Here is a 24,862-nt window from a genome sequence, read left to right as displayed (position 1 = left end):
TCTTATTACTACACAATAATAAGGTGCACTCGGAGCACACAGCACTTTACAAAATAAAAAAATATTCACTCACAATTGTTTAAATATATATACAGACGCCGTTTCCCTGATATCTATTTGAAGATCATATACTATTTATGAAAGAAGCAGGTATTGCTGTGACAAATAGCGACACCTTATAGAAGAGATATATCTATGAATATTCTCAATCAATCAGGTAGTTGAATAAAGTTAGATTAGGTTCAAATCTTTTCAACTGGGCAACTGGACTTACTGTTTTTGTTGACTTCAATATCACGTCATATCTTTGACGCTTCATCAGGCCTAGTGATGTGAATTGGCTGTGTGTTTTGACTTTGAAAATACCAAATCCGTGGTGAATATATAGTGCTATATGCACATATATAAGGATGACCCTTTACTGCTGTGCGAAGATCCAATTTAGCATAGCCAGATACAGATCATCTGGCCATTTTGTGGCATCATTTATCATGCATCATCCGGCTTCTAGTTTGTAGGGGCAAGACGCTAGTCCCGCGGCTGCTAATTTGGTCTTGTTATCCAAGCCCTGTGAATGCTAGTCGTAGGCCATACCAAGGCACAATCAACAAAAATAGGACTAAATTTCATAAAAAATACTACTTAAAAACGCAATTAATTAATAGGCCTATCAGCAAATATCACTTGCAAATCAGCCAAGGTTTTGTTTTCACGCCATCGAGTCACGTGATCGCATCAGCAATCGGAAGTGACGTTCCAACGACCGACATAATACACACTTCGCTTCAGGCTATACCAAGACCCAATCAACAAAAATATGAAAAAATTTCCTTAAAATACCCCTTAAAACGCAATTAATTAATATTAGCAAACATTACTCGTCAATTTACACAGTACATCGATATGGTTTGAATGTGCGCCAACGCTTTCAAGTGTTTTCACGCTAGCGAGTTACATGATCGCGCCAGCAACCGGAAGTGACGTTTCAACGACCGACCATATACATACTTCGCTTCATTTATTAGCGGCGGACCTTTTGAAGTCAACTGGTGTTCTTTATCTCTGTTTGTTATTTTGACGAGTAATCATATCACGTTCTGCAACTATTGTTAATGCTCTTTGGCGGAACTTTGTATTATCTGAGTAACGATTAGCCTTAACAATGCATATTATTGTTTGCACAGTTTGTTAATTTATTTTTAGATTTATTTTGGTTGCTTTCCTATATTAAACAAGATAAGATGGGAAACTAGGCCCAGTTCCGCTTTGTTATTATTATCTGTAAAAAAAATCGAGTAAGACTTACTGTTTACACGTACTAGTTGATAAACAAATGTATGGTGGATTGACATAATATTATTTTAATGCATATATGCGACAACTTGTTCTCAGTGTCCTCCTGATTGCTTCAGAGTGCTGATACAGTACAAATATCAAGCAACCACCATGCACAATACGAATTTAAAAGCCAGGATCACGAGAGGCAGAAGTTCCAAAGTGTTGCAGAAAATGTAACTTGCATGAAAACCTAACAACTTTGCAGTTAGTGATAGTATTGTGGCAACAGAAACCGGTTTAACCCATTAAAGTCTCACCCGAAGCGTAGGAACATAAAGAGTTGGCCCTACGATTGTCGTCCAAGAGAACTACATCAACAGTAAGTAATTCTAAAACGTGTGGTTGAGCTATGGATGAATAACAACGCCATGTGGTATAATTCGCCAATAATCTGTCTCATTTAAACGTTTTGTTCAGGAGATCTTGACAAATTGTCACAACTACTACGACCAGGAAGTTACCAGCATGGTTTAAACCCGAGACCTCAACTACTTTTCAAGATATTGATACAACCATGCCAAACAACCAGAACAAACAACAACAAAATGACATAATGCTTATTTTCACTGATACAACCTGGGTAATTTGATCATTTTTGACGAGTGATTTCTCAAATAAAACTGTTCAAATTATACTTTTAAGTATAATTTGAATAATTTAAAAGGTATCAGCTAGCAACGTTTGCACCATATTTTATGGGACCTGTGAGCACATCAGACATACCAAATATTGCATTCGGAATACGAGGAATGTCCTTCTGATATTGTTTTTTTTTTTTTCTTTTGATGGCAAACAAGTTTGATTTTATTTGATTTTATTATTTTTTTGTTTTGTTTTGTTTGTTTTTTGGGGGATTCGCAATATGATACCAATTTTATGCCAAATGATTAAATATTTATACTTTTGACAGTTAGCAGTCCTCGAAGTAAACTTTATAAATCTTATGATATGTACTTAAAGTGTATGTAACTGGGGGAAAGGCCGGCCATCATTTGAATATTTGACTTTTCATATTGAAGATTTCGTTTCCCCAAAAGACCTAAATGTTTTATTTTTAGATCTTTTTGGGGAAAATATCATCTGTACATTCCTCGTATTCAGAATACCATTTGATGCTCTCAGGTCTCACAAAAATAATGTGCAAACGTTGCTATTAGATCCCTTAACATAAAAGTATTATTTTAATCGAATTAAATTCCACCCTTTTGATGTGACTTTTGCAAACCTTAATATTGAAGTTCATTCTGTTCCTGCTGCCCCCAATGATGTATTCCAAAATGCATGCAAGATATTGCAGATGTTCAGAGTCATGTCCAGTTTATTGATCAATGGGTCATTTATTGGCAGAAACCTTATGATGAAAGAAAGTATGAAAGAAATCTATCAGCCCTCGATGACAGTGGGAAAATGACAAATAGAAGCTTTGCAGAGAATTGAATACATTAATTCAAAAACCACCCAAGTCCATGGGAAGTGATTTTCAGAAAAAAAACGTGTATCATTTTAATTCCTTCAGTTAGATTTACCCTGTCCATATGGTAAGTTTTTCGTGCAAATGAGTGGATTAAACTGTATTAGGTATGGCGATTAGCATTTCAGAGACTTCGTGGGGTTAATTTTAAATGCTGGACTTGAGTGGTTTTTTTAATCATATACAAAGACTACAATGTTGGAATGAGATTACCACTAGTAAGATAATACAAAATAAAGCACTCATGTATGTATAATGTTGATAAGCATACTGCTATGTAATATAAACCACACACTTTCCTTGATTAAACCTATGTTTTGTTTCAAACGTCACTCTCCAGCAATGAATGTGTTACAAGTGGACTTTTATTCATACTTGATTTCAATCAATGTGTTACAAGACTCAAATCCTGGACTTGAGTGATTCTTTCATACATGCTACTTTTCACATGCTCAGTAGACACAGAGGATTAATTTGAGTTGTTCTTCCATACATATGACAGGCCTATGTGTAGCAACAATCTCCCATGCTTAACTCAATTTGGCCAAAGTATGGACTTGGGTGGGTTTTGTATTCATATATTCAATTGTTACACGAAGATTTTAATTTTATGTAGAGACCGTATGCCAATGCGGAATCCATACTAATATACATTGGTTTGTTAATATATAAGTAGAGTGGGAGCTGAAGCGTCGGATAGTGTGATATTTATTCGTTGCCCTATGCAGTATATCGCGTGTTCTTACAGAAGTAGAGAGTTGGTGATAATATTATATAATGTGATATTTTCTTTATGTCCAATCCCATTACGAGATGCTTTTCTAATATTTTTGGCAATAACAACAGGCTAACAGTGTACTGATTAATTACAAAAACAGGCCAGAATTTTGGTGAAGTCTGTTCAATTTCTTTTCTTTCTGTTCTTCCTCAGGATAAAACGTCAAGAACAAGTGAAGTAGAACTTCAATGACGCCCTTTCAAGACCTCCAAGCTCAAGCATCTGGAATCCCGTTAATATCATAAGAAAGAAATAAGCAAAATATCAGAGAGATTGTGATGTTCCATAGCGGTACGTGGTACACAGCTCATTTATTTCGCATAAAAACCTTGTAAGGCTTGCACTTGTATATGCAAGTGCGTGTCGAAAGAATATGCTAAGCTACTGTCAAGGCCTGTAAATCCCAGCCGGGGCTTTGAAATTAAAAACTGACAAAAAATGTCTGGAGTTGGTAATGCGAAAGATGTGTAGAATATAAAAAAATGAGTCCTTTAAGCTGATGAGTGGCTGCGGCGCATGCGTAATTGGAAAGTAATGTTCCCATCTTTCGTATTTTTATACTTGAGTCCCGCGGCCATCTCTCGAAACCATTAAACATGGCGGTACAAAGTCGCCATGCGTGGTTGTTGAAGAACTAGTGGATTACTCTCATTGCAATTGCTAGCACGATATCAAGGCCTAATCAAAAAAATATGACTAAATATCCTACAAATACTACTTACGAACGCAATTAATTAATATTAGCAAATATCACTCGTCAATTTACACAGCATGTCGCTACGGTTTGAATGTACGCCAAGGCTTTCAAATGTTTTCAATTCATAGATCACAGCTCAGATAATGCGTAGATCCGGGGTAGTCCATACAGGACCAACGCAATATGTAGCACTATTATCAACGCCGTCAGGCGTTGGTCCTTATAGATTGGTGCTCTACCCCCAGCAGCGCAATCGAATTACCATAAGCAGTGACCAGAACCAACCCAGTTAATGACAACGTAATAACTCCAAATATGGTTGGTAACCCCGCCCATTATTTAACCGCATCTGTTATGTAACTGGGACGAGTACGCTAGTCATCTCAATCGATTGATTATGAGATTGCATGGATCAAAACACTTCACACTTTTGAAGTAGCTGGGTTTCGACCAGTGTAGGCCTAAATCGTGATATCATATTGATTTATTTTGTAAAATCAGTGTTGTTATTTTAGTCTGGCTCTATTTTGGAAATGTGCGCATCAAGCGGCAAGTTCGCGTAAAAGCTGGTAACCAAATTGTTTTGTTTAATTCGGGTATGCTGAATTCAAAACTTTGGTCTACCAAGCTATATATATATTGGAACTCCGTGACCCTCCAAAAAGACCCTCAAACACCCTACATGCTCATGTCATATGGGGGGGCAAAATGCTCCAAATTCACTAAAAACGTGTCAAATTATTTGTCTGGGTCTAAGGATCACAAAAGTGCAACATTATTGCGCACGTAGGACATATTGAGTTTTGAGGTTCGACAGGTCCAAGGTCAATTTGCACGCTAGGGGTGAAAAATTAAAAGTTGCTCCGATTTTCGAAAAATGGATGCAAACTGTTCTTCAAGTTCAAGGGATTCTTTGATTAATCACTCAATCGTTGGTTCATTCAACCAACGATCCGTCCAATAAGTATTCAACAAACAATCAAGAAAACAATCAGAATCATTATTGAATTGATTGATTAATCAATTAATTGATATGGTCATCCAATCAGTCAATATAATAATATAATATAATAGAATCACAATAACTTATTAGATTGATATATCGATAATAGTCAGTCAATTATTGAACTACTCATCAAGTATCAATCAATAATCATTCGTTCGATCAATCGATCAATTATTAACAAATTACATTGTAGTCTCGCAATTAATGTACCGTATCTTGGTGTTAAAATATCAATCAATTAAGTAATCGAGTAGTCAAGCAACCACTCAATTTATAATCAGTCTCTCAATTGTCTCTTCATGGTCTTACACTAGGATCCACAACATGCTCATCTATAATTAATAAGGGCACAATTCTTTAACCCCAATGCATTTGTATAGTCATTGAATGACCTTTGAAAATTTGGATACAAAACTCATACTCTGAAACTTGAGGTCAAATTTGCACTATTGAGTATTTAATTGAGGTTATTGAACTATGTCATTAGGATGAGGCCATTGTGGTCCATAGTGTTAGATCTGGCAATCTCAATCAGTCAGCCAAATAGTTATTGACCGCTCATAACTTCATCAATCTCAAATTAATCAGTCTCTCAATCAACCAATCTACCAATCATTCATTCTATAATTCAATTACAAATTGCATTCCTTTATAATTCATATGCATGATAATCATTCATTAGTGACTGATTAAGCATCAATAATCATTAATACTCTGGTTCTGATATGATTAGTCTTTGATCTAAAAATCTCTAAACAAAAAAGTAAGCAAGCAAAAATGAAAGAAATCATAATTTCACGATATAAGCTATAGAAGCCTGATCAATGGCAATATATAAATCAATCAACGAAAATAAAATAAATAAATGAATAATTAATGAACACACATTAATAATAAAACATAAATGTGACTCCTCGCCACAACTGAGCCCGGATGTCGCCAATCATCATTTTTGAGATATTCAACCAAAATATTCTGCTTGAAATTAGCTTTAAAATGACGTATATCATGTCTGTAGTACTTGACATTTAAGTAGTGAAAAATCAATAAAACAGTCAATAAATCCTTTCTTTCCTATTGTTTATTGTTAAGTTCGATGGAGCATATCTCAATAGTGGCACTGGCGACATCCGGGCTCAGTTGTGGCGAGGAGTCACAAATGATGATACATGAAATAAATGTAATTATAGGCCCGTATTAAATAATGAAAGAAAGAAAGAGAGAAGGAAAGAAAGAAAGAAGGAAAGAAAGAACTTGCTGAACTTCTTTTTTTTTCAAGAAAAGGAATTAAAGTAAATAAATGAGTGAAACCCAAAGTTTTTATGAAGCGTGTGTCCTCCAATTCTATATTTTTCTTAAACATGTTAAACGAATAGGTCAACTATCCCAATTAATAGAGGTTGCGCATATGACGTATCATACCGTAAATATGGCGGTATACTCAAATCCATTCAACAAAAGCATGATTGCAATCTACCGAGACAGTTCGTCTCACACACATAACAAATGCACTACGATCAAATAGGTTTATGACAACATTTGATTGAATGGACTGCACTGCAATCAATAATTTCAAGCACAACCTCTATACAAAAATAGTAAGGAATCGAGGTTAACCAGGACACTATTAAATGTAGTGATGACAAAAGGAATTGATTGTGTGCAACCTACAGGTCAGTGAACTGAGGGTAAGAAGAAAACCGAGTATTATAACAGGATTAACACATGCAACTGAAGAGGGTTAATAATCAATTTTGTTACGCAATACTGGTGTCAATTCCAAGCTGGAAGCTAGTGTTCTGGTAGCAGGTAGGCAAGCCACACCTACTGACAGCTATTGATGATATTTAGTCAATCGGATTGGCTGAATATCATTAGAAGCTGTCAGTAGGCGTGGTTAATCAGTTTGAGATTTCCCTCGACTTTCCAGGTCAGGATATGTCTAATCTAGAAGGACCCACGCCTGACGGCGTGGACTATCGTACTAAATGGAGCGTGGTCCTCCTTGAAGGACTAATCCGGGGTGTAATAAATTCCCTCCAAAATTCGCGCATTTATTCCACTTTTGCACCATATTTCATCAGTTTAGCTTCAAAATAGCAACATTTTTCGCGCGCTTCACACGCATTTGTGCCATAAACTTAGTATGTCGCCAAAAAGTGCTGGATTCACTATACTTCAAGACATTTTCCAACCCCATCCTCGCAATGTCGAAAAGAAATCTACTCCACTGGTTTTCATGCCAACGAGTCACGTGATCGCACCAGCAACCGTGTGCCGTTCCAACCAGGTGGTGGCCGCATTGCATTATCTAAATTCAGTAATTTTTCATCGTCAACCGTGTAATTGAATGGGATTATTTTGAAATTTTAAAACGCTTGAAATATCACAAACAAATAGGCCTATGTTGATAAATAATATAAATACAAGCTAAAACCGTTGGGTTCGATAATGAATCCCACAAAACTAACAGACTATATTGGAAAATGCCATACGGCCGGGCGGTTTCACAAGTTGCCGGCTCGATCATGTCATCCGCCGCCTGGTTCCAACGATTATACACTTCGTTTCATTTCCCAGCGGCGAACCTTTTGAAGTCAACTGGTTTCCCATCATGTAATCATGTCACGTTCTGCACTTATTGTTAAAGCTCGTTTGCGGAACTTTGTGTTATTTGTAGATCTTTGTTATAATACGCTTAATGATACGCTTTTGTCATAATGCGCTTAACCATAACAACGGCAATGCATTATTGTTGGGACATTTATTCAGTAGGCCTAATTGATTTTGGTTGCTAAACATAATGTTATGATAATTAGATGATACACCAGACCGTTTACAATTATCTGTGAACAAAAGATCGACTGACGAGTAATTCTTACTGTCTTGTTTCTTACTGTGCTGATCAACCACCATGCACAATACGAATTTAAAAGCCAGGATCACGAGAGGGAGAAGTTCCAAAGTTTTGCAGAAAATGTAATTTACATGAAAGCCTAAAAACTTTGAAGCCAGTGATACCACTGTGGAAACAGGAAATGTAATTTACATGAAAGTCTAAAAACTTTGCAGCCAGTGATACCACTGTGGAAACAGGAAATGTAATTTACATGAAAGCCTAAAAACTTTGCAGCCAGTGATACCACTGTGGAAACAGGAAATGTAATTTACATGAAAGTCTAAAAACTTTGCAGCCAGTGATACCACTGTGGAAACAGGAAATGTACTTTACATGAAAGTCTAAAAACTTTGCAGCCAGTGATACCACTGTGGAAACAGGAAATGTAATTTACATGAAAGCCTAAAAACTTTGCAGCCAGTGATACCACTGTGGAAACAGGAAATGTAATTTACATGAAAGTCTAAAAACTTTGAAGCCAGTGATACCACTGTGGAAACAGGAAATGTAATTTACATGAAAGTCTAAAAACTTTGAAGCCAGTGATACCACTGTGGAAACAGGAACTGTAATTTACATGAAAGCCTAAAAACTTTGAAGCCAGTGATACCACTGTGGAAACAGGAAATGTAATTTACATGAAAGTCTAAAAACTTTGAAGCCAGTGATACCACTGTGGAAACAGGAAATGTAATTTACATGAAAGTCTAAAAACTTTGAAGCCAGTGATACCACTGTGGAAACAGGAAATGTAATTTACATGAAAGCCTAAAAACTTTGCAGCAAGTAATATTATTGTGGCAACATAAACCTGTATAATCCTTCGAAGTCTGACCTGAAGTGCAGGATCATCAAGAGTTGGCCCTACGGTTGTCGTCCAAAACGTGTGGTTGAGCTCTGGACGAATAACAACACCAGTGGTATAATTCGCCAATGATCTGTTTCATTTAAACGTTTTGTTCAGAGGATCTTGATAAATTCACTAGGATCCACAACATGATCATCTATCAAGTCATGTTTCTTTAACCCCAATACATGCATTGAATGACCTTTGAAAATTTGGGTACAAAAACTCATACTCTCTACCTTGAGGTCGAATTTTGCACTATCATTGTTCAATTGAGGTTATTGAACTATGCCATTGGGGCGAGGCCATTGTGGTCCATAGGTCACAACTACTACCACCAGGAAGTTACCAGAAAGGTTTAAGAACGTACATTCTTCTTCCTTGGGTAAGTTGCTATCTTGTAAGTTCATGTAATTTTTGAGTAGGGTTGGCAAAGACCCAAAATAGATTTTGCTTCCTTGCAAACACACAACGTTTTACAGAAAGGTTTAAATATCTGGTTATATAATGGGTATAAAAACGTTTTAATAACATTCATGAAACAGATTGAAAACGCGATACAAAACATTCTAACAGAATATTAGTTAACTGTTGACAAAATATTTTGCAAAAATATTTGCCTGAAATATTTTACAATAACATTTTTAACGATTTTAAAGGATGTATCAAAATGATTGGTACCCATCAATTTTCATGTTTATTAAAAAGCCTACCTCTTCCAAATACACTTTTGGATACATTTGAAATATCCAGAATGTATACCTAATGACTTGTTTTTGCAATTAATTTACAAATTATTTGTATCTTATGTTGATTTTTGATGTGTCAGACTCATCCATTATCGATGAAAACTGATGGGTACCAATCATTTTGATACAGCTTGATCTCTATATAACCCGACATTTGAATATATTGAAACGTTTTGCATAAACGTTTTAAGAACATGTGTTATACCTTGAGTTGTTGAAGTATATACTTTGGTAGCATGTTAGAATAGCAAACATTATTCGTATTTGTTTCTTGCAATAATATAAATGATAATAATAAACCACAAACACACCCCATACACACCCCCACTCACCCCACAGATACCGCCATCTCACCCTCATACACACCCCAGAAAATGCAAAATTAATTCCGGAAATATGTAGACATGTAATTGTTTATTATAGTAACTATTTTAATACATACAGACTCCGATTGCTTGATGTCTGTTGGAAGAGCATACCAACTATGAACCAAGCAGGTACTTGTGTTATAGAAGACAGACATAACCACACTAAAGGTTAGTTAAATTCCTCCATCTTTGTAATCATTCACATCAAACGAAGGGCTTTGCGGCAAACTTTTAATTTGATTTGATTGGTTCGAGTTTTGACAACCCTGTATAACCCAGGAAAGCCTCTATTGAAGCTTATTTCCATTGGGATCCATTTGAACACAGGGACGGGTTGGGAAACAGTTGGGTGGGGGGGGGGGTACCACCCTACTCTTTTCGAAACCGGCTGCTGGATACATGTATAGATATGGCTCTCTGTACCCAGGACCGACGGCTTAACGTCCCCTCCGAAGGATGGGGTATTTTCATTCTTCATTTATCCAATTCTAAACGAACCATCGGGATAGAGGAAGTCTGAATAGATGTTACCAACTAATTTGAGACATTCCCCCAAGTCGATATCCCACCAAACCTCCACCAACGTGGTTTGAACCCGGGACCACCTCAGCTACTTTTCAAGCTATTGATACAACCATGCTAAACGACCAGAACAAACAAAAAAATTACATCATGCTTATTTTCACTGATACAATCTGGGTGATTTGATCAATTTTGACGAGTTTTGGCTCAAATAAAACTGTTCAAATTATACTTGAGGGATCGGATATTAACGTTTGTACCATATTTTTGTGGGAACTGGGAGCACATCAGACACACCAAATTGCATTCTGAATACGATGAATGTCCTGATATTTTTTTCCTTTGATGGCAAACAATTTTGATTTTGTTGTAGTAGTTGTAACTTTTTTTAATCTAATGATATGTACTTAAAGCCGCCCATCATTTAAATATTTTGACCTTTCATATTGAAGATAATACATTTTGTTTATTGTTTATTTGTTAGTATTGGTCATCAATGGGTCATTTATTGAAACCTTCAAAGTATAAAAGAAATCTTTCAGCCCTCGTTGACAGTGGGAAAATGACAAACTTTGCAGATTGTAGCACGAAAATTTCATTTAGAGGCCGTATGCCAATGCGGAATCCATACTAATATACATGGATTTGTTATATAAGTAGAGTGGGAGTTGGAACATGGATAATGTGATATTTATTCGGTGTCCTAGTATATCAGATATTTGGGTGATAACATTGCGCGTGCATCTTTCTGTTCTTCCTCAGGGTGAAACGTCACGAACAAGTGAAGTGGAACGCCCTTTCAACACCTCCAAGCTCAGGGACGTGGAGCTTCGATGACGCCCTTTCAAGATCTCCAAGCTCAAGCATCCGGAATCGAGTTAATATCATAGGAAAAAGATAAACAAAATATTAGAGAGATTGCGATGTTCCATACGCGGTACGTGACGTGCGTTCATAACGTACGTATATATCGCATGAAGATATACATACGGATTCACGCATTTCAATGAACATTCTGTACGTATGAACCGCACGTATGACGGAAGTCACCTTTGTCACTCTTCACTGTTGCTTTATTATGACTGCTTACAAACAAATTTGGTCATATCAGTAGACTTCCCTTGAAGTCGTATTTTCAATATCATTGAATGTCTTGTAAAACCTACAAAGTTTATGCATTTGCAATATTGCCCATACGTTCATTTCGTACGTGCAAAATCTTCAATACTGGCTAGCGCTAAATACACGACCTCGCTCTGTTATCGGAGAGTGATTTTTAATAGATGCGTACGATAACGGCGTATGGAAATCGCAACCTCTCAATTCCAGTAGCGTAGCCAAGATTTTACTGTGAGGGGCAAAGCCAAATATTATTTCCCATTTGTAAATTTGTTCCCATTTTTAGCCATTTTAAGGATGACTTTACTCTACTCTTACACATTTCAGACCTGAAAAAAATCGGGTGGGGGCAATTATGCTGCATGTATTTTTCCATCCATCGTTCGCATATAATTACTGACAAGGTGATGTCTTCCTACAATAACTGGTCACCACTTTATCATTTCAACCCAATACTTTGATCACATTGATCACTTTTAGTGGTTTGACGTGGATACATGAGCATTATTAACCCTGACGCCCGGATGCCGAATGGCGACTGGAAGGGAAAGAAGGGAGGAATAAAGAGAGAAAACAAACATAGAAGTTGTTGGGATTCGAACCCGCGACCCATGCGCGTATTTTTTTTTTTTTTTTGGCTTTGGGGCGCCAGCCCCCGGGGTAACGAAAGCGAAAGCGTACCTGTATATTATATTAAGTCAGGGATTTTCCGGCGGGATGCACGCACGCGCAGTGAAGTTGCTTGTAGTATTTTGTAGTACTAAAGGCCGGTTGGGGTTAATCAAGTAACAAACAATGCCAATTTCTCGTTTGCATGATGATGAATATGTCCGTCGTTGTTGTGGAAATATGTTGCGTCTCCCTGTAATACCTGGTCACACATGAAAATATTACTTTATTGTTTAATACGTACGCCACTAGTTGTGCTACATAGAAACGTAAACATTCTCATCTCCCATGCTAGTTTGCAATTCCTCGTCGGCATGCCCATGCATGATAGTTATGTCGTTGGGAAAAGCAGTAATACCTAGTCACCAGTTCTCTGTTCCAAACAAATATATTTATAACTCCCGACCCTAACGTGTGCAATACATGAACATCATTTGGGCATTAACAGTTTCCCAATGTTGATAGCCAGCGCATTGTATTTTGGAATTCCCGTTTGGCTGATTTGCCGAAGGATTTTTCTATTTAATGTGCGATGTCTGCTTCGTGCTTCCCTGTCCCGATTCCCTGTATTAGCCAAGTCTACTTATAATTTGCTTTCCAAACTTGCAATAGTTGGTAGCCTCATTCACCATGGGCTGATGAGATGCTATAGTGCCTGTCTTTTATCTCCATTGTTGTGCAATGGAGATAAACTGAACAGTCAATCTCATCTTACTATTATGGTTTATAACCAACAAATGCTAGTTTGTCATTCCTCGTATTCACATGATAGTTATGTCGTTAGGGAAAACAAGCTGTGTCTTCCTGCAATACCTGGTCAATAGTTCTCTATTCCAATCGATCCAATTAATCAAATCAAATAATAAGAATAGGTGCGGTCCCATGACCGTCCCTTGTGATACACAGGAATCACCGTGGCTGGTTCTGAAACTTCACCATTTACGTACAACTCCCCTGGTCCGTCTAATGAGGAAATCTCCAATCCACTCAACAATGTTACCTGTGTGATGCCATGGCAGTCTCTGGTGCTGCACCTTGTCGAAGGCCTTGGAGAAGTCAAGAATGGCCATGTGCGAAGTTTTGCCCAGATCAATACTATACATATGCCAGGTCTTGGGTGAGTTGGGTGTCTGTAGAGCTTGTTGCTCTAAACCCATTTTGTGAATCAGAGAGGATGTGGTGATTCTCTGGGTGCTTCATGTGGTGACAATGAGTGATATGTTCAATTACTTTGCACAGAAATACATGTCAGAGAAACTGTCCGATAATTGGAATGTTTGGATTTGTCTCCTTTCTTTATGTTCTTGAAGATACCAGTAATATTGGCTTCTGTCCGTTGCGAGGCACACAATCTGTGTCCACTGAGGTCTGGAAGAGTGCTGTCAGAACCGGTGTCAACTCTTCAGCAACACATTTAACGAACCAAGGTGGTATTTAGTATGGTCCTGAAGCTTTGGAGGGAGATTTTTCATCTGCTGCAAGACCCTCTCAGGACAAATAACAAAGTTTCTCATACTCCAAATCTAATAGTAAAGTGGTTGTATCCTCCTTTGTAAACACATTGGAAAATTGATGGCTACGACGCTCAATTTTTTATCGTCCTGTCGCTGATGACCTTGTTTTCAGGCTTCAGGTCTGCAACTTCCATATCGTTTTTCCTTGTCTTTTTTATGTGAGACCAGAAAGATTTTGGGTTCTCTTGCCAGTACGTGCATTCTTCTAGACATCCTCCCACTTCATGTCTACATTGTACACGTTGCTATGACAATCAAACTTCTTACTGATTGCGATATGATCGGATCCACTAGTATTATCACAGAAAAAGCAGAAAAAACCGAATATTTGCAATCGCAATCTTTGATATTAACATTAGTACTGGTTTTGTGCACATAACGTCGTCTAGTAACACATTACATTCTGTTGGTTCTAGCAACTTGTCATTCACAATTGCTACTTCTTGAGTCTTACAGAGTTCATTAGGTGCAAAGGTGACACGTTGATTGATGATGTCGTAATCATTAGGGGCTATAGCATATATCGTAGGAACGATGGCCTACTGGGCTGGCTCATAATCGGATGATCGCGGGTTCGAGCCCCGGCGATGTTTTCGTGTTGTGCCCTTAGACATGGGTCTTAAAATCTATTGTCTCTCTCCACCCATGTGTATACGGGTACCTGCTTATGCTGGGAAGGTAAACAGAGTCGTTGTGTGGGTGGAGTGGCGGACCCCACGGTTGTTTGATGTATATAGAATTAGCTTCATTATTAACTAAATGCAAACTATAGATGGCGCTATTTATCCTAAATCATATTTCTTTAATTGCAAGGGGTAGGTGATTAATACTGCCATTAAAACAGCTGTAATAGGTGAAACAAGCAGCAACAAGGAAATTTTATAAACATATTTTATCAAACAATAAATGGAATTATTTGTATTAAAAGCTGGAAAGAGTAATTTCCAGTTACTAAATAGCGCCATTTTGTCATTTATAGATACATTTTATATCCAAAAAAGCTTTAAAAAGTGCTATAAAAGAGAATAATTTTGTAAAAGAGGGGAAATTAAAGTTGTGAATGACTCAAAAGCATCTGTATACATTAGCATTATATCACATTTAGCTGTTTAAACCTAAAATGTGGTTGTACATGATGTTTCGTTTGAAAAACTAATAAATGATGCCATCAACAACCGTGACCCCCCCCCCCCCCAACAACATTTTTTTCAAGGAAGAGGCTGGCCCCTAGTCGCTTCGAAAGAAAATACAGGCATGAGGTAACATCCTCATCATGGAGGTGGATTGCACCGAGTCTTGTGATGAGCCTCTATGTGTGCCTGTCTTGTGCGGTTTGTGTTGCAATGTATGTGGTCATTCAAATCCAGGAATTTATGTTTGATTCCCGTGATGTACGTGGACGCCCTCTGCCTCGGTTACCTTGTGTTTTTCCTTGTAACGGAGTTCTAGCAAGATTTCCTGCACTGCCTCTTGCTCTCCTGCTCAGTCTCTGGTGCGGCACCTTGTCGAAGGCAAGAATGGCAATGTGTGAAGTTCCCCCCATATCAATACTATGGGTCTTCAACTGTTTGGATGAGTTGGGTGTCTGTAGAGCTTTTTGCTCCAACCCGTTTTGTGAATCAGAGAGGATGTTGTAATTCCCCAGGTGGTTCATGAGGTGAGAATGGATAAAATTTTCCAGTACTTAGTAGATAATACATGTCAGAGAAACTGGCCGGTAATTGGAAGGTTTTGATTTGTCTCCTTTCTTTATGTTCTTGAAGATACCAGTAATGTTGGCTTCTGTCCGTTGCGAGGCACACAATCTGTGTCCACTGAGGTCTGGAAACACTGGAGTCAACTCTTCTGTAACCAATTTAACGAACCAAGGTAATATTTGGCCCGGGTATTTGGCCAGGTCCTGGAGCTTTGGAGGGATATTTTACAACTGCTTCAAGACACCCTCTCTGGGCAAATAATGAAGTTCTTGATATCAGGAATTTTCTCATACTCCAAATCCAATGAGAAATCTTCAATCCACTCAACAATATTACCTGTGATGCCACGATTTTTTTTGAATTTTTACTTTTCGGATCAGTCTCTGGTGCGGCACCTTGTCGAAGGCCTTAGAGAAGTCGAAGTGCGAAGTTTTGCCCAGATTAAAACTATATGCCATGTCTTCAACTGTTTGGATGAGTTTGGTATCTGCAGATCATTCTGCTCTAAACCCGTGTTATGAATCAGAGAGTATTTTGTGTTTCTCCAGGTGCTTCATGAGGTGAGAATGGATGATGTGTTCAAGTACTTTGCAGATAATGCATGACAGAGAAACTGGCCGATAATTGGAAGGTGTTCTTTCTTTATGTTCTTGAAGATATCAGTAATGTTGGCTTCTGTCCATTATGCGGCACACAATCTGTGTCCACAGAGGTCTGGATGAGAACTGTCAGCAACGGAGTCAACTCTTCAGCAACAAATTTAACGACACCAAGGGGGTATTTGGTCAGGTCCTGGTGCTTTGGAGGGAAATATATTTTTCATCTGCTTCAAGATATTGATAATATCAGGAATTTTCTCACACGCCAAATCCTGCCTTGGGAACACACCGGAAAATTGAACAAGATTTTAGATTCTCTTCCTATGATTGATTGCCAATTCGTGCATTCTTCTAGAAATCCTCCCACTCCATGTCTGCATTGTACACATTGCTATGACAATCACGGTATGATCGGATCCACTAGTATTATCACAGAAAAAAACTGAACAGAAGCACTGTACTGTGTGCACATAACGTCGACTAGTAACAAATTACATTATGTTGGTTCCAGCAGCTTGTCATTCACAATTGCTATTTCTTGAGTCTTACAGAGTTCATTAGGTGCGAAGCTGACACGTTGATTGATGATGCCGTAATCATTAGGGGCTATAGCATCTATCGTACATGTAGGCTCGATGGCCTTGCGGTACTGGCTCTGGCTCATAATTGCGGGTTCGAGCCCCGGCGGTGTCTCTCTTTATCCATGTGTATAAATGAGTACCGTCTTATGCTGGAAAGGTAAACAGATTCTTGTGTGAGAACATTTTTCAAGGAAGAGTCTGGCCTCCAAGTCGCTACCTCGAAAGAGATGGGCACTAGGGCCTATAAAATACAGGCGTGAACCTTTGCCTTAGCCTCTACATTGATTGGCGTGTGCATCACTCACTCACTCACTCACTCACCATCGTCACCATGGGGGTGGGTTGCACCGAGTCTTGTGATGAGCCTCCATTTGTACCTGACGTGTGCGGTTTGTATTGCAGTGTATGTGGTCATTCATGTGCGAAGTTTCGACCAGATCAATACTATATGCCAGATCTTCAACTGTTTGAGTTGGGTGTCTGTAGATCTTGTTGCTCTAAACCCGTTTTGTGAATCAGAGAGGATGTTGTGTTTCTCCAGGTGCTTCATGAGGTGAGAATGGATCAAATGTTCAAGTACTTAGTAGTACTCAGAGAAACTGGCCAGTATTTGGAAGGTTTGGATTTGTCTCCTTTCTTTATGCTCTTGAAGATACCAGTAATATTGGCTTCTGTCGATTGCAAGACACACAATCTGTGTCCACTGAGGTCTGGAAGAGAGCTGTCAGAACCGGGGTCAACTCTTCAGCAACACATTTAACGAACCAAGGTGGTATTTGGACAGGTCCTAGAGCTTTGGAGGGAGATAGATTTTTCACCTGCTTCAAGACCCTCTCGGGACAAATAACGAAGTTGTTGATATTAGAAATTTTCTCATACTCCAAATCTGACCGTAAAGTGGTTGTATCCTCCTTTGTAAACACATTGGAAAATTGATGGCTACGACGCTGTATTTTATTTTCGCTGTCGCTGATGACCTTGTTTTCAGGCAACTTCCATAACGTTTTCCTGATCTTTGTTTTTACGTGGGAACAGAGAAATCTGAATTCTCTTCCCATAATATGAATGATTGTCAATACGTGCATTATTCTAGACATTCTCCCACTCCATGTCTGCATTGTACACATTGCTATGACAATCAAACTTCTTACTAATCGCAGTATGATCGGACCCACTAGTACTATCATAGGAAAAAAACTGAAAATTGCAATCGGAATCTTTGATATTAACAGTAGCACTATTTTGTGTGCACATAATGTCGCCTAGTAACACATTTCATTCTGTTGGTTCTAGCAAATTTTCATTAACAATATTGCTACTTCTTGTGTCTTACAGAGTTCATTAGGTACGAAGCTGACACGTTAATTGATGATGTCGTAATCATTAGGGGCTATAGCATCTATTGTAGGCACGATGGCCCAGCAGTGCTGGCTCTTGTTCATAATCGGAGGGTCGCGGGTTTGAGCCCCGGCGGTGTCTTCGTGTTTTACCCTTAACCTCTACTGTCTCTCTCCACCCACGTGTATAAATGAATAACGGCTTTTCATGCTTATGCTGGGAAGAAGATTCGTTGTGTGGGAATAGCCCTCCCCACCACCACCACAACATTTTTCTAGGAAGAGTCTGTCCCCAAGTCGCTAGTTCGAAAGAGATGGCAACCCCGACCAGCTAAATACAGGCGTGAACCTTTGCCTTAGCGTCTACATTGCTTGTTGAGGGCATTGATGAACAGTTCAAGATTATTCATCATTGTCTGTTTAAATACTTATAATACGCAAGCCTCGTCAAATAAACATGTTTGTGATTTGCCATGCAATGCACCTTGAACCAATACCAGCACACTTACAACAATTTATTCCACTGCCACTTCTTTTTCTTCTTCTCCTTGCATAATGTGCAAGATACTCCAAAGTGCAGCAGCTGCTCCTGCAGTTGTAGTGGGTTGCAGATTTGTACAGATACAGACATTCTGCCAGGGATCGCTACTTGGATGCTTCTGCAATGACCCCTAAGGTATGTGCATCTAATCATGGTGGAGTTATTTCTCTGTTTCACTTACGTTTACTGAAATCCCGTAACAGAGAAAGCTTGGGTATACATACCAAGACTTCCTTCGTGGCTGACGTTGCCTTTCCTGCGGGTCCTTATGTTCAGGTACTCGATCTGGTATGATGTGTTATTAACACAGAAATGAAATTTTCTAATATCTATGCTGCATAATGATGCACATAAATTATGTCTTTGACCGAAAAATGTTGCGTCATCCTTCAATACCTGGTAATACGTTCATTCTTTATGTCCAACACGTTCAATATTTGAAGAACTTTGTTTCAAAACCCCTTACATCCACTTGAACAATTTTGAGAAAACATCAAAAAATCATCAAAAAAATTACTGATATAAGGGGGTTTTGGGTTTTCCTGCATTAGTTGGTCGTCAGCTCATCGTTTTAATACAATGAACACGGGCTAATGTCATTGTTATAGCCATCTCCAGTGGTTGTACATGGAAACTATATTTAACGCAAACATTCTCATTTCGCATAGTAAACACGTGCTTTTATTAATCTTTCTCTTTATAATGTTGAAAAATAAAATGTTTTGTCTTCCTACAAAAGGAGGAAAGTCTGATGTTTCTGTCAAGAAAGAAAGTTGGTCAGCTGAATGAAGGGTGGGGATAAAAGGTACTGATTTATACGTTTACTCTTTTCAGCACTGATCGTCATTCCATAGGATGACCTATAAATGGACTCGGTTTGTCAATCAACAAATTCATCCCGGCATCCTGCTGTTTGGTCTATATCATCTGCGAACCGTAGGTTACAGATTGATCTTCCACCTTCAGCCACTGTTCCTTCCAACACTTGGGAAGCATCCAACATGATCTTCTCCAAGAATGGATTAAAAAGACTTGATGAAAGGAGGAAACATTGCCTCGGACCAATTGTTGATTCTAACCAGCTGTTGGGTGTCTCCAATGAGGACAGCACTTTCGGTTTGGTTGTAAAGGAAAGCTATCGATCTCCCTAACTCCTCGTCGATATTGTACTTTCTTAAGTTACCCACAGTGCTTGCTGCCATACTCTATCGAAGGCCTTCTTGTAATCAATGAAGTTGTGGTGTTATTCCTTCTGATGATCCCTGTATTTTTCCCATAGGGTACGCAGATTGAAGATTTGTTCCACTGCTGAATTACCCATTCTGAATACCGCTTGCTCTTCCGTTGCGGTTCTATCTGTGGTTTCTATCTCTAGAGAAGAATTTTCAGAAGAAATTTACCAAGTACAAAAACGAATATTTATAATTGTCATCTTTGATATCGTTTTATGTGCATATCACGTCGCCTAATGGCTGACATATATACTTGTCTTGTCGGAGTAAGCTTCCAAATCCGTGATCTCTAATTCACAAGGTAGTCATTGTAAACCGGTGTGGCAATAAGCAAAGTTCAAAAGCTTGGATTCGACGTTCAGTGTCTGTCGTAAGCGTCCACAATTTACAACCATATAGCGTAGTTAAGATTACTATAGCCCTCAAGAGTTGATCTTATTCTTATGGAGACGTTTTTGTCCTTCCAGACATTCTGTAGTATAGTAGTTAAACTAGGAATGCAGTGGATACTTCTATTCTTGTTAGTATCTCAGTAGAGGAAGTTGCACCTGAAACGATGGCCGACCCTATATGTATTTAAAAGACTCGGTATCCTTAAATTTCTTTCTTTGTATGTAAACATCATTTTGTGGATGTTTGTTCCCCTTTGTCATAATTTTACTCTTTTTAGCGCTGATCTCCATTCCATAGGATGCCCTATCGACTCGGTTTCTGCTATTGGGTCTACCGTAGAATCCCGTCTAGAAGCATATATGCCTCTAAACGAGGGTTTTTTTAACGAAAGATATGAAAGGCCAATACCCTTCTCAAAAACATTGCAATAGATTGGTCTTACAAATATACATGTTTGTACAGCCGCCTTTATCAGTATTATAGTTGTTCAAACTCCAAATAATGTTTTTGTTGAGAGTGTCTGCCTCTTGTCTCTTGTGTCAAAAAAACCTCGTTTAGAGGCATACATATGCTTGTAGACGGAATTTTACGGTATATCATCTACGAACCGTAGGTTTACAAATTGATCTTCCTCTTATATCCACTGTTCCTTCTGAGTCTTCGAGAGCATCCGACACAATCGGCTCCAAGAATGGATTAAAGAGACTTGATGAAAGGGGGTAACTTTGCCTCAGGCCATCTGTTGATCTGAACCAGCTGTTTGGTGTGAGGACTGCACTTTCGGCTTTGCTATAAAGGACAGCTATAAATCTCCTTAACTCCTCATCGATGGTGTACTTTCTTACTAAATTTAATGCCTTCTCGAATCAATGAAGTTGTGGTGCAATTCATTCATGTATTTTTCCTATAGGTTACGCAGATTGAAGATTTGTTCCACTGTGGATTTACCCATTCTGAATACCGCTTGCTCTTCCGCTACCAGCGGTTTTATCTGTGGTATCTAGAGAAGATTTTTTATCAGAAAAGAATAAATATTTACAATCGTCATCTTTGATATTACCAGTAGGACTGCTTTGTGTGCACTTCACACTTCCTCCTGTTGATCCCTATATTTGTCGCATAGAATACCCAGATTGAAGATTTGTTTTTTCAGAAGCACTTTATTAAGTACAAAAACAAATATTTTCAATCGTCATCTTTGATATTACCAGTAGTACTGCTTTGTGTGCACATTACGTCGCCTAATGGCTGAGAAAGCGATACTAGGAAACGTTCTTTTGGTTCTAGCAGCTTGTCATTCACAATTGTTACTTCTTGATTCTTACAGATCTCATTAGGTGCAAGCTGACACTTTGAATACCGATGACGAAATCGTTTGGAGCTATAGCATCTATTGTAGACACAGTGGCCTAGCGGTACTGGCTCTCACTCATAATCAGAGGGTTGTGGCTTTGAGCCGCGGCGGTGTCATCATGTTGTGCACTTAGCCAAGGCTCCTAACCTTAATGAAGTTATGGTGCAATTCCTTCTGATGATCCCTATATTTTCGCATAGAACACCCAGAATGAAGATGTGTTACATTGTGGACCCATTCTTTTGTGGATGTTTGTTCTCCTTTGTCATAATTTTACTCTTTTCAGCACTGATCTCCATTCCATAGGATGCCCTAACGACTCGGTTTGTCAGATCAACAAGTTCTTCCCGGATTCCTGCTATTCGGTCTATATCAGATTGATCTTCCAGCTACAGCCACTGTTCCTTCCAAAGTTTCGTGAGCATCCGACATGATTTGCGACATCCGACATGAAACCTTGCCTCGGACCAACTGTTGATTTGAACCAGCTACTAAAGGTATCTCCAATAAGGACAGCACTTTCGGTTTGGTTGCAAAGATCACGTCGTCTAATGGGCGAGAAAGCGATACCTGTCTCGTCAGAGTAAGCTTCCAAACCAGTGATCTCGAATTCAGTGATATTACCAGTAGTACTGCTTTGTGTGCACATCACGTCGCCTAATAGCTGAGAAAGCAATACTTGGAAACATTCTGTTGGTTCTAGCAGCTTGTCATTCACAATTGTTACTTCTTGAGTCTTACAGATCTCATTAGGTGCGAAGCTGACACGTTGACTAACAATGGCGAAATCATTTGGAGCTATAGCATCTATTGGAGACACTGTGGAATAGCGGTATAGGCTCTGATAATCGGAGGGTTGTGGGTTCGAGCCCCGGCGGTGTCTTCGTGTTGTGCCCTTAGACAATTCAAGAATCTTAACCTCTCTTGTCTCTCTCCACCTAGATGTATATTAAAATGAGTACCGGCTTATGCTGAGAAGGTAAATAGACTCGTTGTGAGGAGGCAGTGGACACCCCCCCCCCCACACACACACACCCACACCCTCCTACACACCCCCACACCCTACACACCCACCTCACACCCCCACACCATAATATTATTCGAGGAGTCTGGCTCCACGTCGCTTGGAAAGAGAGATAGGCACTCCGGCCTGTAAAATTCAGGCATGAACCTATTCCTTAGAATCTATCACAGCTCTATATCTTGGTGGCTTTGTGGTGTTCTGGTGATCTAAGGCCAGTCCAGGAATAGATGTTGTTAATCCAATTTATTCTAGGGCTACCTCGACTTAACTTGCTATCAATTATTCTTTGGAGGATGGTGTTGGAAAGACCAACATGCCCATATACCACTTCATTTTCCTTTTTCTTTGCTGAGGCAAGTAGTGACTTAAATTTTCCAAAGTGGAGGCTGATTTTGTTTTGATATATTCATTAGTCTTATGTGTTTTGTGTCCTAGCAGCCTGTGGTAGCAGCGAACTTCAAAACCTTGGATTCGACGTTCTCTGTCTGCCATAAGCGTCAATGAGTCACAACCAGCGTAGATGAGATGACTATAGCCCTCAAGAGTTTGACTGTTTCTGTTTGGAGATGTTTTTGTCCTTCCAGACCTTCTGTAGTAGTTACGCTAAGGATGCAGTGGTTACTTATACCACGATGACTGGTCGATGTATTTAAAAGACTCGACATCATCAAATATATATCTCCTTGTATGTAAACAACGTGTTGTGGATTGTTGTTCCCCTTTGTCTAAATTTTGCTAATTTTAGCACTGAGCTCCATTCCACAGGATTCCCCATCGACTCGGTTTGTCAAATTTGTTCATCCCGGCTACCTGCAATTTGGTGTACCCCATCTGCGAACTGTAAGTAACAGATTGATATTCCTCCTACAGCCACTGTTCCTTCCAAGTCTTCGAGAGCACTCGACATGATCTGCTCCAATAATGGATTGAAGAGCCTTGGTGAAAGGAGGCAGCCTTGTCTTACTGGAGATACCTTTAGCAGCTGGTTCAAACCAACAGTTGGTCCGAGGCAAGGTTTCCTTCTTTCATCAAGTCTTTTTAATGCATTCTTGAAGCAGATCATGTCGGATGCTCACGAAACTTTGGAAGGACCTATGGCTGTAGCTGGAAGATCACTCTGTAACCTAATTTGTAGATAATACAGACCGAATAGCAGGAATCCGGGAAGAACTTGTTGATCTGACAAACCGAGTCGATAGGGCATCCTATGGAATGGAGATCAGTGCTGAAAAGAGTAAAATTATGACAAAGGGGAACAAACATCCACAAAATGATGTTTACATACAAAGAAAGAAATTAAAGGATACCGAGTCTTTTGGTTGCAAAGATCACGTCGTCTAATGGATGAGAAAGCGTAGTCTCGTCGGAGTAAGCTTCCAAACCAGTGATCTCGAATTCAAAGCTAGTCATTGTAACAGGTGTGGCAATAACTTCGCATAGGGTACGCATATTGTTCCACTGTTCCATTGATATTACCAGTAGGCCTAGTACTGCTTTGTGTGCACATCAAGTGGCCTAATTGCTTAGAAAGCGATACTAGGAAACATTCTGTTGGTTCTAGCAGCTTATCATTCACATTTGTTAATTCTTGGGTCTTACAAATCTCATTAGGTGCGAGCTGACGCGTTGATTAACAATGGCGAAATCATTTGGAGCAATAGCATCTATTGGAAACACGGTGGCCTAGAAGTAAGGGCTCTCACTCATAATCGGTGGGTTGCGGGTTCGAGTCCCGTTGGTGTCTTCGTGTTGTGCCCTTAGAAAAGGATATTTTAAGATCCTTGTCTCTCACAACCTAGTGTATTATTAAAATGAGTACCAGCTTATGGTGGGAAGGTAAATAGACTCGGTGTGGGGAGGCAGGGGCGGACACCCCCGCCCCCCACACACACACACACCCCACCCCTACACACCATAATAATATTCAAGGAGTCTGGCTCTAAGTCGCTTGGAAAGAGAGATAGGCACTCCGGCCTGTAAAATTACAGGCATTAACTAATACCTTAAAATCTATCACAATGTCTTCAATGGCGATTTTGTGGTGTTCTAGTGAGCTAAGGCCAGTCCAGGAAGAGATGTTGTTAATCCAGTTTATTCTAAGGCTACCTCGACTTCACTTGCCAACAA

This window comes from Amphiura filiformis, chromosome 2 (genome assembly GCF_039555335.1).
Source record: "Amphiura filiformis chromosome 2, Afil_fr2py, whole genome shotgun sequence".
Classification (NCBI taxonomy): domain Eukaryota; kingdom Metazoa; phylum Echinodermata; class Ophiuroidea; order Amphilepidida; family Amphiuridae; genus Amphiura; species Amphiura filiformis.
The sequence above is the reverse complement of the archived record's forward strand: the minus strand, read 5'-3'. Positions refer to the sequence as shown.